The following is a 15115-nucleotide window of genomic DNA, read 5'->3' on the forward strand; positions in this document are numbered from 1 at the left end:
AAGAGCTGCTAGCCATCGGATATCTTTTTACCTCCAGGATCATATCACCGGTGCGGGTGCACCTGATTTTCCGCACGTCTGCACCTAGCTGTTCGAGCTCCCGGTTTGTCCACATTGCACGAAGAACCTTCTTGTACGAGTCATCGCTTGCTTTAACTATAAGCGCCTCGCCTCTTTTTCGGCTCTTAAAGAGTTTTTGTTTTTCAGACCTGCTCTTTGTTTTCGTCTTCCGATTTTTTCCCTTGACGATTTCCCATGGGGTATTGTTGCCTTCTTTGGTAGTTGCTGCGTTCACTGGGCCTGTCTCGTTGACGCGAGCGTCCTTGTGTTTCTTGGAACCTCTTCGGCGTGAAGGGCACGCTTTCCGTCCTCGAGATTTGTCCCCCTTAGCGTTGGTTTCATTCGCAAAGTGATTGGCATCGCCGTTTATTGAGTCGGCGCTTGCCTTATTTCTAAGGCACTCTTGGCCGCCGACAACTCCTTCTCAGTCGATTCCGCTTTCTGTGCAACGGCCGCCCAGGGTTCCTTGGATCTTCAGCACCAATGTCTAAAATTAAATACTTGTCCCTGAGATATGTTTTTATATTAAAATTTTTCTTCAAATATTTGCTGAAATATTTCAAATTATGTTTTTACCAATTGTCACCCCCATCAACGATGATATAGTCTTGATTTGGAAACCAATTTTAGCTTTCATGCTCATTTAGTCTCCCGGCTATAATAAAAGTGCGGTAGAGAAAAAATGTGTTGTTTTAAACGTCCCCTAAAAACAATGAAAATCTTCAAAAAAATTTCAAATTCAAAACCGAACGAAACTTGTAAGGAAAACTAATTAGAAATTTGTATAAAATCTATATTTTCTCTAATATCTCATTATAGCTATACAAATAATCAATCTTTAACGATTACCCAGCGTAGCAAAAATAACATTTAAAAAAAATAATAACACAATAACAAAATGATATAATTCTGTGGAAAATTAAGCAAATAAAAGCTGGGAAACTTACACACAAGTTGACTGAAATCGACAAATTTTGCATTTTCAACAGTCAATATCTCAAAAACTTGACGTGCTATGATATTTTGGTAAACGGTAATTCATCAACTTTGATTTAAGTAAACAGTGGTATTTTGATGCTTGAGACAAAAATGTGTTCCACAGTGTTCACTTTTCCAATGCCACACTTGCATGTCTGAAACAAGGTATAAATCAAAATTGAAATCCGGATTAAATTTCTAATTTCCCAAATTCAATACACTTTGTCGTGGCAGCCGAACGTTTGACAAAAGCAAACCTGACTAGGGGCAAAACGACACAGATCAATGTGCTATGCATTTAAGTAGCGCCAATCAGACTTTGTAACAAACTGCACTCCAGTCCAAGCTTCTAAGTACGAACAGCGAAATCAACATGTTTTCCTAATAATAAACCAGCATGGATTGGCTGGTGGCTTTGGTACTCGTCGGTTGATGAAGCAAGCAAATATTCGATAACGATACATTGACGGAGGAGATATGGCTAGAATTCTGTAAATACCTTCATGCCCGATAGGCTCCTAACTAGCATGATTCGCAAACTAATCTGATTAGTACGTGCACTCTATTAATTGGACATTTTGCCTTGAAGATTTTGCTGTTGTATCCCGGATCAAAACATGTTGCTCTGTGGTATGCGTGTATAACTATCTATGCATGCAACATTTATGCTCATGTCGCAACGCACAATTCCTTGCCTTATGAAAATCAATGCAATATGACCGTACAGGCACCAACTAGGGTAATTCGCAAAACCGCTCATTATACTGTTATCCAGATGGCGTCCTCCTATAATTAGAGGTACCGTTGTCCGGGGTAAAAATGATCGGAATAACTCATCTCATAAAAAGTTCGAATTAACATTCATTAACAGAACCTTCTCAAAGCATGAATGGTGCTTCTCTCTCTCATATTCATGATTCTATTGAAAAATGAGGTTATGCGAAAATTGCCGTTAGTTCATGCGTAAATTGGTCAACTTTTCGGAATAATGATTTCTATCACTATGGATTCACTACCGAAGATTTATGTCTCACATGAACTCTTCCTGGACCTTCCTTAGCCGAATGATTATAATCTGCTACAAATCAAAACCATGCTGAAGGTTCGATTCTTGGTCGGTCCACGATTCGTAATGGAAATTTCCTTGACTTCCCTGGGCAAAGAGTATTATCGTACCTACCACAAGGTATACGAATGCGAAAAATGCCCAGTGAAGTCAGGAAATTTCCATCACGAAAAGATCCTGGACCGACCGGGAATCGAATCCAGATACCTTCAGTATGGCTTTGTTTTGTAGCCTAGAGGCTACACTACCACTCGGCTAAGGAAGGTCCCAATCACGAAACATAACAGATAGAAATTTAGGTTATTCCGCCATATCGTTCGTTCTAAAACATTATAGAACATTGTCCAAAAAAAGCTTTTACTCTAATCTCCTTAGCCATGTGGACCTCACCGAAAAATATGAAGGAACTTTCTCGAAGCCACCACATATCTAAAACTGACGGTTTAGACGCAAACATGTTTGTCATCCTAGATATGTCTTTGGAACCAATGTGCAATGACGATAATATATTTAGAATATTTCTTTTATTAAACCCTGTAGAACTTTCTAAGACATCCTCCATAAATGTTAAGGTAAGAACAGAAACAAATGAAACTTTAGAAAAAAAATTAAGAAAGATTTCCTTTAAAATTAACATCTTGGTAAATTCTTAGACAATTTTTTGTAAAATTTCTTTACATTAATTACGGCATCCATCAAAGGGCTTTTGAAAGGTTCTATGGAGGTATTCGTGAAATAAGAAAAAACTTTCAATTCCTTCATTTATCAGATACTTTTGAGGAATCAATATTAAATTATATTGTAGATCTAAAGTTTTGAAGTTTATTTTTATTCTGAGAAGTGTTTCCAGTTTTGCATAAGATGTTTCTTGTATATAAAACTAAGTAACACGATTTACATCCACTTTTACCATGCAAGTATGCTATCTTTCGTGGATCTGAAGTATTTATTTTGGTCACTCATTTTGAGCAATCCTTGAAGAAAATGGTCCGTTTTGTTAGGTAGAGTTTAAAACCTACTCCAACATTGTAAAAATCTCGGGTTGTTATCTTACAGTTTGAGATTTGGAATCTTGTTTGATACTTGTTACTTGACACTTGGATCATTCAATAAGACTATAAAAGTCCGTTGAATTAATCACTTAATAATGAATAAAGTGTAGAGAATAGAGAAAAGTGGTTGACTTGATTAACGCTGGATGGAAATCAGAGCCAAATAGTAAACTTTTTATTATGCACAATTGTGTTTGAATGTCCTCATACCCTTCGCAATGATTTTCTTTTGAACTAAATGTCACGACCGTCGTCTGAAAAATCCATCGTGCAGTAGTGGAATACTACACTAAGCACTTCTGACAATATGTGGTTCACTTGTCATGTCATCGAAATCATCACATCATATCACATCTATTTAGTTCAAGTGCGAATAATTTAATTACTGATTACAAATCTCATTTGCCAATCAATATAATTGAACTCAATGAACCGTAATTATCCATACCACAAAAAATCAATCAAATATGAGATGAAACGTTTGCTCGATGGAAAACAAAAATATTGTGAACTGCATCAAAAGCAATGAATACATGCAGTCAAACTAATTTAGTGTTAATTCCATTCACTTTCTATTTCTTTACATACGGTGGTAAATGTAGATGGCACCCATTTCCACAAGGGTGCGATTTTTCATTTCTCGCATCAATTATTTCGATGAGGTTGAAAAAAAAAAACCTTTCAGCAGTCATCCGCCATCACCACTCTATCAGTGAAAATGCATATTGTCGGTGTGGGAGCGAATTAGAAAATACCTTTCAGGGAAAATTGTTTTTTTTTCGCTGGATCTATGTGGTGGAGTAGCATTTGCCAACAATATAACGAATCAGAGCGCATCATACGCCCGTGCTGTGCATACACAAGCTCTTTCTGCTGACGGAGGTTTTGAAACAACCTAAAGGAATAAATCAGTACTATCCAGTGTTAGTTTTCACACCTTTTGATCGTTTTTCGATCTTTTGTGGACACGTTAGCGAAAGCTAACGGTGGTAATCCTTCTTGGACTCCGTTTTAGGAAAAAAAAAAAACCTCTTAGAACTTTGTCTATTTACTGAATATGAATGCAACCACAAACAAAAGAAAGGGTGAATCTCTGAATTCTCAACTGTCTTCTAAGAAAGTGGATATTAAATTTGTCACTAACCGTGACCATAATGGAAGAAATCACTTTCTTCCAAGGGTGATATGGTTAATGCTAATAATTGCATCGAAATGAGCAATCAGTTTAATGCCCTAGATAAAATTTTCAAACTTCAAATTGAAGCAGCCATCAGCCCAGGCTCTTTGATTCAAGTGAGGAAACAAAGAGTGACGCTTTGGAAAATTTTGGTAGAGAGTCTTGACCTCTATTAGAGGAATCAAGGTGTCCTTCCAAAGCGCTAGGAAAGGTGACTGTAGCGTTTTGCCGGAAACTCCTAAAGATCTTCTCAAACATCTTAAAGAGAAGAAGCACATTTTTTTTATTTATGACGACAGAACTGAACGTTTGTTCAAAGTCGTCTTGAAAGGTCTCTCAAGTAAATATAAGTCACCTGAAGGAATCAAAAATGGAATGGATTTTCCTCAGTCCAAGTAATCATTATGAGAAAGAGAACCCAATTTGGCATTCTTCGGAAAGGGCTTTCTCAAGAATATTTAACAGAAGTGATTTAAATAATATTAAAGCTTTAGAAAAAGCAAAACTTATGTTCATTGTCCGGAACAATTCCAGAAACCTGGAGGAAATTTTCAGAACCCCACTCAGTGCCGTTGGTGCCGAAAGTGGGGTCATGATACAAATAGACCATTTCCGTGAAAATTTTTTAATTGCTCATGAGCTTTCTTTTAATTTACTGAACAAACTTTCCCAAGAAACCCATATGTTTTCAAGCCTCTAACTATTGAAAAACAACGAAAAACTGGCGGCACACTAGTTCACCCCACGGTCCCCTACAATTTATATCTCTCCAAAGGTTTTGGGAACCCCTTTTTCTCCTATAAATTTATCTCCACGTTGTGGTGAATATTGATCAGCTGTTCCTCCGCCGTCTCCACTTTGTTGCCTGGTGACGGAGAATTTGCTATCTCTGTTGCTCTCTCATCATATTCAATTGACGGTCCTGCTCTTTGACATTTCGTGCAGGAATTGTTTTCATTTTTATATGGAGTTGACCTTCACTGCAGGACTCGTTGACATTATTTGTATTTTGCTACTAAAAGAAAACAAAAAATAGCTGCTAAAATAATCCTTCAACCTTTTTCCACACGTCCACGCCGTCCCTGCCCACCCCAACATTTCGGGGGTGCCCAGCAGGGATGCGTTATTCCGTCCATCTTGGTCCATCCCCGCGCTCTTATATGCACTCCTTCTTCGTCGTCGCCGTTCAATTCTTCAAGCTCACATCTCCTCCTTTCAGCGCTAGACCGAAACTAAACTGCGCTGGAATCGTGGGAACCGTAGCCGAGGCATTTCGCGTGCTTGTACACCTCGTTGGAGGCGGCCGTGATGGGCAGGGGGTGCTCCAGACCTTCGGCCAGGTTCAGCGCCAGCTTGAGGTCCTTCTGCATGTGCTTCAGTTCCTGCTGGGGCGGGAATTCGCCCTTGATGATTGCATTTCCCTTCTGTATAACCAGCTCTGACGACATGCTTGTCAGTTCCAGCACTTCCAGGACATCCTTCTGTTGAAGACCCGCTCGATTGGCCAGCGCCAGCCCCTCGGCAATACCGGCCAGCATCACGCCGGAGATCATCTGCAGGACCAGATTCATCTTGGTGGCATTGCCCACGTCGCCCATGTAGAACGAGTTGCGCGAGATGGCCTCGAAGCAGATCTGGCATTCCTCGAACAGCACCCGTTCGCCGGCGGCCAGAATTATTAACGTTCCTTCCTCCGCTTGGTTTTTGGATCCCTGAATTTGTGCTTCTAGATATCGTCCTCCTTTGGAGATAATTTGCTCTGCAATGTCATGTGACGTTTCGGGATCGACGCCGGTCATCTCAACGTAGCCTTTGCCGACCAGATTGGCCGACATGACGCCACAATTTCCGAATACCAACTCTTTGGCAACCTGGGGATCGACAACGCACGAGAACGTCACATCGGCCATTTCGATCACGTCCGACGGGTGTCGGCGACTTCGGCGCCCACTTCCTGGAACTTCCGACACTTGGTGGCCGTCCGGTTCCAAACCACGACCGAGTGGCCGGAATTGAGTAGATTCTTGACCATGCCGAGTCCGAGGAACCCGAATTTCAGATTCGAGGCCTGAATGTTGCGCGACTGGAGCGCGTTCGACACGCTGCAGAGTGGCCGCATCCAATACAAATGCTGGCCAAAAGTACAATTTTCACTCAAAATGTTCAAAGATGCTAATTATTTAACAAAACATGATTTTTATAGGTTATTTGATAGAAATAGTCGTTGAAACAAGAAATCTATATTTCCGGTCCATTTGACAGAATTAGTTTAAAATAGCACATTTTTTTAATTCAATCAATTAAATCCGTATCCAGATCAAAATCGAATGAAACGTCATTATTCCGACGCCAATTTAAAGTTCAATATCGTGGGCAAGCTCGAGGTGGTTTTTGAATCTATTCGGGAGCTTAAAATGGTAGAAAAATGCGATATATATAACAAGTATGATGGTCTTATAGACTGATTCGCAGTGTAACTAAAAATATTTTTTTCTTATCTTGGCACAAAAAAGCGCAAGTGAAGCCATAGTACATCGAATACTATGGAATATTTGCCACACATTGAGGGGTAAATGTTCATTTTAGAGCGTTTCCCAGATATCTTGCACTACCTTTGAAAAAATGTCTTATTTTTGAAGGAGCTCTATGTTATACACTTCTTGATATTCTCAAATGGTAAAAATGTCTAATATGGTTCAAAATATCTTCAAAACCAAGCCCAAGGTATATTCTTTCGAATGAGACCGAATGAGAAAGATTTGGTCATGATTTAGTACAGAAACTGCAATTTCTATAGAACAACCTTCACGAAATTCGAAAAATTCAAAAGGGTCATTTTTAGCTGACATCTCTCCAAGTTACATGCTGTAAAAAATCGAAATATACACCGATTGATCTGGAATTTTGGGGAATTGTTATTCAATATTGAAGAAATCAAGAAATAATATTCGAGAAGGAATTTTCAAACTTCATTTTATTGACTTTTGGCCAGCTTTGGGCCACTGTGCGCTGGTCATATCGATTTCCGGCGTGACCGGGCGGGCTACCGTTGGTCGGTTCAACAGATGTGATACAGGTACATTGCGACGCACCGGGGAGAAAGTGTCCAGATCAAGTGAGGACACATCGCCGGTGGTATCGTTGAGGATTTTCCGTTTGCGCATGGGCGATGAAGTGTCGTTCAGGGCCGCTGCAGCTTTCGCTTTGTTGCCTATCGCGCGGGCTTTGGTTGTGGAAGCAGCTTTCTTTTTGGCGGCGGATTTCTTGGCCGTTACGGGTTTCGTTTCGACCGATTCCAGCGCTGCCGGGGTGGACGTGTTGTTGACGGTCGTTTCCTCGCCGCTTTCGGTGCCACCTTTGCGCAGTTTGTTGAACTCGACGTCCGGATCGGGGCGGTTGTCTTACTCCGAGGCGAACAGATGCTGGAAGTTTTCCGGCGAGGCGATGAACTCTTCGATTTGCTGAACGGCCTCCTTGAAGCCGGCCGACTTGCACGACGAGAGCAGCTTCTCTTTGAACTCCTGGTATGGCTTGTGTTTCCTCGATCCATGCATAGTTGTTGGAACCAAAGAAGAAAATGCATCGAACGGGAATGTTTTTCTTGGCGGTAATACGGCGGAGCTCTGCCGGGGGCTCCGAAATACGACCTGGCCAGGGCGAGAAGCCTTTGGATTGATGATTCCGGTGAGGGTTTGAGCACGGAGTTTGAAGCTATAAATACCTAGCAGTTTTATAAAACAAACGAAAATTGTTGATCTTTTTTTAAATGTGCGAGCGAGCCAGTTTTGTTGTGAGCTGGGATTTGACATTTCATTATATCTACAAACATTCAATGCAGGGGTGTTATTGGACATTGAGGAAAAATCTCCACTTTGTATACCCATAGGGTTGAAACAACTGTGCCGCACGACGATTTTCAGCTCAAAATGTGGTGAATTCTCAAGTTTTTAAAAAATTGTAAGAAAATCAGGACTGCATATAAACAAAATCTAAAAGCGTCAATTATCATTAAAAGTTACCGTCTTTCAAAGAAAAATATAAAAATTGGGGGTAAGTTCTGACGGAAATGGTCTATTGCGGGGCAACCATAAATCTAACTTTTGGGATTGCCCTTCTCGCAAACGAATCGCCAGGTAAATGATTGAAGCAATGTTCCAAACCACCACAATGACTGAAGCAGTTCAAGTAGGTGTGGAATTTACCAATTAAATTGTTATTGGATAACGATTCTCTAATGGATTCAAATATGTTTTTAAATATTTTGAATTGGAATGCTCGTACTTTGGATGGTGAAGAGGAGGAGCTGTTTAATTTTCTAACTTAATTAACCCTTAAAAGCCCGAGACGAACCTTGAATTTTTAAATGGCGACTATTCACAGACTAGTTGGTCAATTAATTTGAAATAAATTTTGAAGTGAATGCGGTTATTGGTCTTACTATCCTTGGGTGAGACACTCCCCCTGACCCTTCCCTTTTTTTCTAGGTAACAGAAAAAACGTGGACACGAGCTAGAAGGTTGGTGTCTTCGGCAAATTTGTTCAGCAGAATGAGGGGTTTCTGGCGAAAAAATCTGATTGAGAATTCATCCTTTATCCGCTAGGCAGCGCTAGTGACCAATTTTATTCAATCATGTGTATCTCAAGATCCTTACCAGCTAGAAGGCTATCTAATTTAGAATTTATCCACTAGGTGGTGCTAGTGATCGTTTTTTTTTCAATAGTACGTATCTCAAAATCCTTATTAGTTAGAAGGTTGGTGTGTTCAGCAAAGCTGTTCAGCCGAACAAGGGCTATCAGGCGGTAGACAATCTGACTGGGAATCCATGCACTAGCTAACTTTTTTCCAACATTTTATTATCCCTAGATCTTGATATACTAGAAGAATGGTGCCGTCGGCAAAATTATCCAGCACAGATCAAGGTTTTCTAACAGGGAGAAATTTATTTTGAGATGCATCCGTTAGGTAGTTTTTAAAACAATATATTTCGCAATTCTGTGTGAAGACCCTGATAAGCTAGAAGATTGATATCTTCTATTAAAATTGTTTAATGAAGGTTGACAATTTATTTTAGGATGATTTTATTATGTGTTATTCTTATTTTTATTCCAAAACTTTTGTTTTGAATGTGTTTTGGAAAAATAATGAAATAATCAGATATTTAAAAATATGCGTTCTGTACCTTGAAACCTACCTGACTCTATGGTATCTTAAAAACCAAGGGAGTGTTTACTATATATTTAGAAGCACTATGCGCTGAGTAGCAAATCAGGCGATGTATATATCCTATTTGTGGGCTTCGAGGCCGTGCGGTTAGCGGCGTCAGCCGGTTAGGCGTATTGTGAATGTCACGAAGTGTTTGTGATTGTTCAGTCTGTGCAGCCTTTGGCTGAAAACGGTGTAAATTGTCTTTATTACATTTTGATTATTCAAAAAGAGAAAAATTTATCTTTACACACAATTTTGATAAATAAATGTTATTCTCGGTATTAAGTAAAAATTACATCAATCGTGCAGGTTTTGTAACTCTAAATTCAAACATTTTTCTACAAATATTGTCATCAGTATTAAAATTTGCAATTACTTATAGACTTAGTTCTACTTTAACATGTAGATAACTAGTCCGCAAAGCTCTCGCTAATCCTAGCCGCTAATTCTAGCGAGACAAGTCCGTTATAGTTATATAATCCAAATAATACAATAGATGTTTTTATCTACTAGATAGATACTGACTCATATCTCAATAAGCAGCTGCAACCCTGTTTACTCAAACGAGGTATATATGTTTATATTTCTCATACAAAATATCATATTTCTGTCAATTAATCCGCATATCTACCTATGGCGAAGTATGTTTCACTTTACGACGACTATTGTACCTAAGGGGGCGATACTACATCAATTCCAACAAAATATTAAAAAAATCACTAGCTACATCTAGAAATAGATTAAATTTATTCATGATCAGTAAGATATTGTTTACCTGATCTTAAAGATGTTAACTCTTCATCTAGACTATCTTAAGATGCAGAAGTTTGGATAAACATCAAACTACATTCAACTATCTATTACTCTATTTTCAAGAAACTAAATAACGGAAATGTCGACACATAAATCACAACATCAATATAACTGCGCTACAAAAGACTATTTTGGAAGCCATGAAAACCAACTTTTAATATGGTTGTATAAATATAAAAGATATAAAGATTTTGAATATAAAGCAAGAGAGAGATGATCGTATCCATCGGATTGTTTCTCAATCAAATTCCACCGTTATACACGAACGAACCCTTAGTTTTGCAGTATATCGAGATACTGGAGAATTAAGAAAATGTTTCAAGCGTCACTTAGCGGTTGGATTCTCAATCAGTTTTTTTTATGACCAGATAGCCCTTGATTAGCTGATAAGGATCTTGAGATACAAGAGATTGAAGATAATTTGTTTCTAGCGCCCCCAAGTGGATGTGTTTCTTATCATATTTTCAATTAAAAGATAGCCCTTAATTTTTTGAAAGGCTTGGCCGAACACACCAACCTTCTAGCTGACAAGCATCTTGAGATAGACAATTAAAGAATATTTGTAACTAGAAAATAAATTCACAAAAAGATTTTTCACCTCCAGATAGTTCTCAATCTGCTAAATATCTTTGCCCAATATACCAACCTTCCAACCTTTATATAAAGAGATTCTAAAACAACATCGGCTTCGTTTGACACCAACTATTGCATTATGGAGTCAATTATTTGAATCTGGTAGTTATGGTATGCTATATTCAGTGGATATTTAAAAAATCGTTGGACTAGTTTTAACATAACCATTGAGTTTTGTCCTGATTTTCGGACGAACAATGGCTTTATCGATATCGGAAAATATCGGGTCGAAAGATATCGGATATCGTATCGATAAAATTGAGCCGATAATATCGATATTATCGATAATATCGATAATTGCACAGCCCTAATCTTGAGCAACAACATTGTTGTATATTGTTGCCAATTTGCTACGGCCATGCGCCAAATCAGGTTTTGAATAGCTATTCCAAATCTGATCAGTGTTTTTATGTAGTCAGCTTTGGGCTATGGCATTCTTCATAACAGTTAGAGTAATGCATTGGTAATAATTTCTGGATGGTCATAAATTGGCGCCAATATTTTTCATCTCCGGATAGCCCTTAATATGCTGAATATCTTTACCGAAGACACCAACTTTCTAACTAATGAGGATCTAATAAGACCTCAATGTTTTGTTTTTTTTTTTTAATAAGGATCTTGAGGTAGAGAAGATTCAAGGTTTCTTTTTACTAGCGCCACCCAGCGGATGAATTCCCAATCAGACTCTTTAACGCCAGATACCCCTTGATCTTCTGAACAACTTCACCAAAAACACAGAAGTTGAAAAAAATAAGAACTAGCACCACCTAGCGGATCAATTAGTCCACCTAGCGGAAAAATAGCCCTCAGTATGCTGAACAACTTTTCCGAAGACACCAACTTTATATCTGGTAAGGATCTTGATGTAGAGAAGATTGAAATTTTATTTTAATTAGTGCCACCTAGTGAATAAATTCCCAATCAGACTCTTCACCGCAAGGTAGCCCTTGATCTGCTGCACAACTTTGCCGAAGATACCAACTTTCTAACCGAAAGGATCTTGAGATTTAGACAATTGAAGCAAATTTGTCACTACCACCACCTAGCGCAAACAATCTCAATCAGAATCTTCACCACCATAGCCCTTGATCTGTTGAACAACTTTGCTGAAGACACCAACCTTCTAGCTGGCAAGGATCTTGAGATACAGATATTTGAATAAAATTGGTCATCAGCACCACCTAGCGGATAAATTTCCAACCACTCTTCACCGCCAGATAGCCCTTGATCTGCTGCACAACTTTGCCGAAGATACCGACTTTCTAGCTGATAAGGATCTTGAGATATGGACAATTGTAGAAAATTTGTCACTAGCGCAACCTAGCGGAAAAAAAATCTATCAGAATAGCGCCGCCTAACGGATGAATTCTCATTTTCTTCACCACAAAGCCCTTATTCCGCTGAACAACTTTGCCGAAGACACCAACCTTCTAGCTCATTTAGATTTTAGCGTGTCCACGCTTTTTCCGTTACCTAGAAAAGGGGGAACCGTCAGGGGGGATGTCTCACCCAAGGATAATGAGACCATCTAACCACATTCACTTCAAAACTTATTTCAAATGATTTGACCTACAAGTCTGCGAATAGTCGCCATTTAAAAATTCAAGGTTCGTCTTGGGCTTTTAAGGGTTAAATAACATACATATAGCAGTTACTACTGAAACTTATTTGAAACCTGGAACTAAACTCAGAAGAGATCCACACTTTTTTTTATTTATCGTAATGATACTTTCATAGCTGCCTATTTGCCTTTTCAATGCTTTGGACAGCAAGTTTATTTGCTCCAAACTGACTTTCGTAAATTGACTCGCAATAAGTTAAAATTTGTCGTCATTGGTGACTTTAATGCCAAACATCGGTCATGGAATAATTCACAAAGTAATAGGGCGATATTCAAAACTGAATAGCAACAGATGGCTCTTTTTCAATGGTGGTAAAAATGAAATCCTGAAGCAAAGAAAGCACCGCGGAAGATGTAAAGTGAATAGATAACTTGTTGTGTTTAACAAGTTATCTATTCACTTTACACTTGATTTCTAATCACTACTTTTTTTGATCTAGTTTCCTAATTGCAAATAGTTAACGTTTTTCAGAATTTTTCATACGTTTTGACAGTTTTCAACTTTCATTCTTCTATGCGCTTGTGTTGAAAGTTTGAGAATCCTGCTTAGCGCGAACAGAGAGTGGAATACAAACAACAGTGTCGTCGCTCGGCGGCCAGTGAAAGAAACTGAATGTTCGAAAGGTTGTTGCCTGTACTTTTTGCCGCTGGCGCCAACTGTTAGCGTTTAAGAACAATATAAACAGTCGTTACCCCATTCCAACGGCAGAATTTTATTTGATGAGTGCTCTTCAGGATATTTCTCAATTCAAAACCCTGATAGCCCTACATGTTTTTCCTCTTCAAGAAAACTCTTCTACGCTTGATTTGGTCTTAACCGACTCTAGTCATCTTTGTAGCCAACTGATTACTCATGCTGATTTTGATTCTGATCATATCCCTGTTACATTTAAAATATCCCATGTAGCGATACTCAATCCTATCAGCTCCACTTTAAAGTATTTTTGAGCCAGCTGGAATATATATGAAACATATATCGACTCTAATCTTGATGATAACATTTCTTTACAAACTAAACTTGATATTGACAATGCTCTTGAAACTTTAAAAAATTCCATTGTTGAAGCCAGGAGCATTGCAATTCCAAAATGTGAAGTAAAATTTGAATCCGTGATTATAGACGATGATCATAATCTCTTGATCCGTTTTAAAAACGTGAGGAGAAGGTAATTTCAACGCACTCGCGATCCTGTTTGAAATTTATATGGCAGGATTTGCAGGAAGAAATCAAGAAACGTGTTTTCACAATTGAGTGATTCCAAGCAACAGCACCAAAATTTGGTAAATTTTTTAATTCATTTTTTTCTATTGAGCTGAAACTTTGCACAGTTTTCCAGTTCCATCTAAATCGTCATTTTCCGATATCAAATCTTCAAGTTGAGTCACGACTAACTTTTCAAAAGGGTGTATGTGAAAATGGTTCAAAAATATTCAAAAAGCTGCACAGCAAAAACGGTTCGTTCGATTGTTAGACAACTAAAGAAACAAAGTTAGACAACTAAATAAAGATTAAAAAAAAATAAACACAGTAAAAAAAAAATTTTTGCATTAAAAAACATAATTTTTGACACAAAAACTCAAATATCTCAAAACCTTATCGGAATACCTACGTAATTTTTTGAGGGAAAACGGTCCATTATATTAGCTATCTACCATAAAAATGGTGATGGTAAACCAATAAACAAAAAAGTTATGACATTTCAAACATGTCACAATTTTCACATTTGGTAGAAAAAAAAAATTTTTTTTTCGGTGTATATTATTACGGGAACCGCAGTTTGTTGCTGATTTTATTGTTAAGGGCCTTGCGTGAATTAAACAAGTCGTTTTCATGTATTCATTAGTATTATGTATATTATATGTATAAATATTATGTATATGTATAAATATTATATGTATATGTATATATGTATAAATTAAGGGGCCCAGATAGCCGTAGCGGTAAACGCGCAGCTATTCAGCATAACCAAGCTGAGGGTCGTGGGTTCGAATCCCACCGGTCGAGGATCTTTTCGGGTTGGAAATTTTCTCGACTTCCCAGGGCATAAAGTATCATCGTACCTGCCACACGATATACACATGCAAAAATGGTCATTGGCATAGTAAGCTCTCAGTGAACAACTGTGGAAGTGCTCATAAGAACACTAAGCTGAGAAGCAGGCTCTGTCCCAGTGGGGACGTAACGCCAGAAAGAAGAAGATGTATAAATTAAAATGAATTAACAGATTACACGAAAATATTTTTTTTTTTACCAGGATATTTTTTTTAGAGTATGATCGATGAGTTTCTAAATGTTATATATAAACTTTAAAAGTTTTGGATTTGGGTATGCGTTATGAGATCATGAAAACATTTTATTAATACTTATTTATTTATTTATTGTTATTCAATTTTTTTACAATATCGAACACTTTTGCATCATTATCAGTACAGTTCGAGTATAGTTTTGCTTTAATTTTATTTTCTGACAATGGAATGAAACAGTGAAATTGTTGGGTTCCTTGGATCG

At 38.1% G+C, this 15115-nt stretch overlaps 1 protein-coding gene across 5 annotated transcripts in view; it reads right to left on the minus strand.

Moving 5' to 3' along the window:
- LOC5575608 overlaps positions 1-15115 on the minus strand; it is a 362169-nt gene that overhangs the window by 299521 nt on the left and 47533 nt on the right. The gene's annotated exons all lie outside the window — the stretch shown is intronic.

The sequence above is a fragment of the Aedes aegypti genome, chromosome 2 (assembly GCF_002204515.2).
Source record: "Aedes aegypti strain LVP_AGWG chromosome 2, AaegL5.0 Primary Assembly, whole genome shotgun sequence".
NCBI classification, from domain to species: domain Eukaryota; kingdom Metazoa; phylum Arthropoda; class Insecta; order Diptera; family Culicidae; genus Aedes; species Aedes aegypti.